Here is a 3,517-nt window from a genome sequence, read left to right on the forward strand (position 1 = left end):
CCCAGTGTCGCATTGGAGCCCGGGCTCCTGAAAGTCCTCTCCCCCTCGCGATCCTCCCAGGAATCGGAATGCGATGGTGGGTGGCGACTTTCCTCTCTTTAGAGGACCCGTTCCTGTTCGTGGCTTGCTTCTCCATCTTACTGCGGCCTTTGGCAGGTAGGAGCCTGTATTCTCCTGGAAGAATGAGAAGTTTAATGGGGCCCTATCAGGTCTGGCTCAGTGGATAGAGCATCGGCCTGCAGACTCAAGGGTCCCAGGTTCAATTCCAGTCAAGGGCATGTACATTGGTTGCGAGCACATCCCCAGTGGAGGGTGTGCAGGAGGCAGCTGATCGATGTTTCTCTCTCATGGGAGTGGCTCCCACGTGAGAACCAATCCAGCTGCCCATCCATTCGTGGAGCCCATCTTTAATGAGCACCTGCTACGTGTGGCCCTGAATTCTGAGCTGAGCGAGGAAACCCGTCGGCAGGCACTCACAAAAAAAGCGGCCACAGGAGTGGGTCCGTGTGGGCCCTGAAAAGCACCGAGCGGGAGCCATGGCTGCAGCAGGGGTTACCGTCCGTCCTCGCGTGTGTGCGTGCGCGCAGCGAGCAAAGCTGCGGGGCAGCCGCGCTGCTTCACCACCAACGCTGAGAGCGATCGCCGGGGATTCTCAGTTTCTGTGTTGTGTTCGTCCTTGTTGTCTGACTTCGCTTTCATACTCAGAGAAAAGCCAACCAAGTCACACCGCCGCCCTGTTCCTGGGGAGGCAGAGGGGCGGCGATGCCAAGCGCCAGAGCAGGTGTGGGGGGGACGGCCCTCCCCCGCTGGGAGCGGAAATCTGCACGATTTGGGGAAGTAGCTGAGCACACGTGGCAAAGGTGCGGGGGCAGCTGCCCGCTGACGGGGGAACGAGCCACACCTGCGCGCACGTGTCCGTGGCAGCCCCGTGGGCCGGCGTGGAGAGATTGTATACATTGTGGTTCATTCTCCCAGGGAAAGCTCTACAGCCATCAGAGAGGACAACTCCCCTTCCCACCAAGTGCACCAACAGGGGGAAATATTTTTTAAAATAAATTTTCATTGATTTCAGAGAGGAAGGGAGAGGGAGAGAGAAACATCAATGATGAGAGAGAATCAGGGATCAGCTGCCTCCTGCAGGCCCCACGCTGGGGATGGAGCCCAAAACCCAGCACATGTCCTTGACCAGAATCAAACCCAGGACCCTTTGGTGGGCAGGCTGAGGCTCTATGCACTGAGCTCAACTTTACATCTTGAATATGTAATAACTTATCACTACATATCATTTATAGCAGTCAATCCCATTAGCAAGATCAAATTATACAAAAAACCTAGCAAATTTATAAAAGCAAAAGTATTTATTCCCAGGTACATGCCCTTGACCGGAATCGAACCTGGGACCTTTCAGTCCGCAAGCCGATGCTCTATCCACTGAGCCAAACCGGTTTCGGCGGAAATATTTTTTAAAATAAATTTTCATTGATTTCAGAGAGGAAGGGAGAGGGAGAGAGAAACATCAATGATGAGAGAGAATCAGGGATCAGCTGCCTCCTGCAGGCCCCACGCTGGGGATGGAGCCCAAAACCCAGCACATGTCCTTGACCAGAATCAAACCCAGGACCCTTCTGATCACTGAGCCACACCAGCCAGGGCACCAGGGGAAATCTTGAAAACAATGTTGAAAGAGAAGAGTAAGTGATGGGAGGACAGGCCAGGTTCGAGTGCATTTATGTGAATTTTTCAAATGCTCTGACAATCAGTTGCTTGTGGATCCAACGAGAAGGGATAAAAGTGTAGAAATGTGTGTGGGGGCGGCGCACCCTGACCTGGGGGAGAGGGTGGGGGGGGTCCCTGAGGAGGAGAGAGCCTGGGGGCTCCCCCGGGTCTGTAACATTGCATCTCTTCTCAAAAGTGCCCTGAAGCCATGCGCCCAGCGCTCCCCTCCCGCAACCACTGGGACCTCAGACCCACCTTCCGCTTGACGGTGGAAGCCCTTTGGGACGGTCTCTGTGTCCCCTTCGGCCTGGTGTCCTCCCTCCCCGCCCATTGTGACCGCCTCCTCTGGCCGCTTGTGGATCCAACGAGAAGGGATAAAAGTGTAGAAATGTGTGTGGGGGCGGCGCACCCTGACCTGGGGGAGAGGGTGGGGGGGGTCCCTGAGGAGGAGAGAGCCTGGGGGCTCCCCCGGGTCTGTAACATTGTATCTCTTCTCAAAAGTGCCCTGAAGCCATGCGCCCAGCGCTCCCCTCCCGCAACCACTGAGACCTCAGACCCACCTTTCGCTTGACGGTGGAAGCCCTTTGGGATGGTCTCTGTGTCCCCTTCAGCCTGGTGTCCTCCCTCCCCGCCCATTGTGGCCGCCACCACCCTCACCACCTCCAGCTCCGTGCCCTAGGCCCAGCTGGGCTCCCCCCCGCCCCCCCCTTGCCTGCAGTGCTGGTGGAGGCCTCCTCGGGGACGCCCCGCATGTGAGCAGGAGAGAAGCCACCTCAGACTTGACCCTCACGGCAGTCAGATGCTGCACAAGTTTGGGAGTCGATCAGGAAAATGATTTAAAAGCAGGCAGACCTCAGGAGACACGTGGATAAAAAGCCGTGGCACGTGGACACCCTGGAACAGCATGCAGCCTGAGAAAGGAGATAAAGATCATGCATATACCAATTGTTGTAATCCATAATGTATCAAAGTTTTTGATAACATTATTTTATCAAATAATGCTGACTTTTATGTTGAAGTCTTAGCATAAGTTAGGTGTTTGGTATTTTTACCTTAATTGCTAGGATTTTATTATTTTTCTAATAAAGACCAAGATTAAATACTAATCTGATATCAAAGAATCAGCTTTAAAATAAACAGAACAGCTGGAGCAGGGGTGGGCTATAAGGGGGAGCCAATGGGGGAGGGGGACATACGTAATACTTTCAACAATAAAGATTTTTTTAAAAACACCCCCGCCCCCGCCCAATAAAATAAAATAAAAGTGGGCGGAGGGAGGGTGCATTCAGTAAAGGATGGCGTTGCCCCGTCTGAGGCTCGGGAAACAGCCGGAGCCTGGGAACCTGAGCACCTTCGAGGCTCTGGAGTCCAACTTGGGAAAATGGACGCTCGCGGCCCACAGAATGCAGCGGTCTGGGCACAGGCACTGGACTGTCCGCAGCAAACTGCATGTAAGACTCTGTTGTCACCGGCGGGTCAGCTACCGCGCGGTTTGGCCTGCAGGCTCCTAAGGCTGCTCCTCCCGGCCGCCCGCTGGCAGGCCGCCTCGCGGGACAGAGGACCGCGTGGCCTGGATGGCGCGTGGGATCAAACGGGACAATTCTTCCCGAAACTGAGTCCTCGGTGGCAATTGAGACCCGTGATCAGCGAATGAGAGGGTCGCGGCGGGGGTGCAAACGGTCTTCCCACAACGTCCAAGGTAGGCATGTGACTCGCATTTCAGACTGCGGTGGGCGAACGTGCCGCCTGGTGAGCCTGACTCGATGCGATCGGATTAGCTCTTCCTTCCCGTCGCCGCCCG

The sequence above is a fragment of the Myotis davidii genome, unplaced genomic scaffold (genome assembly GCF_000327345.1).
Source record: "Myotis davidii unplaced genomic scaffold, ASM32734v1 scaffold1745, whole genome shotgun sequence".
Taxonomy (NCBI): domain Eukaryota; kingdom Metazoa; phylum Chordata; class Mammalia; order Chiroptera; family Vespertilionidae; genus Myotis; species Myotis davidii.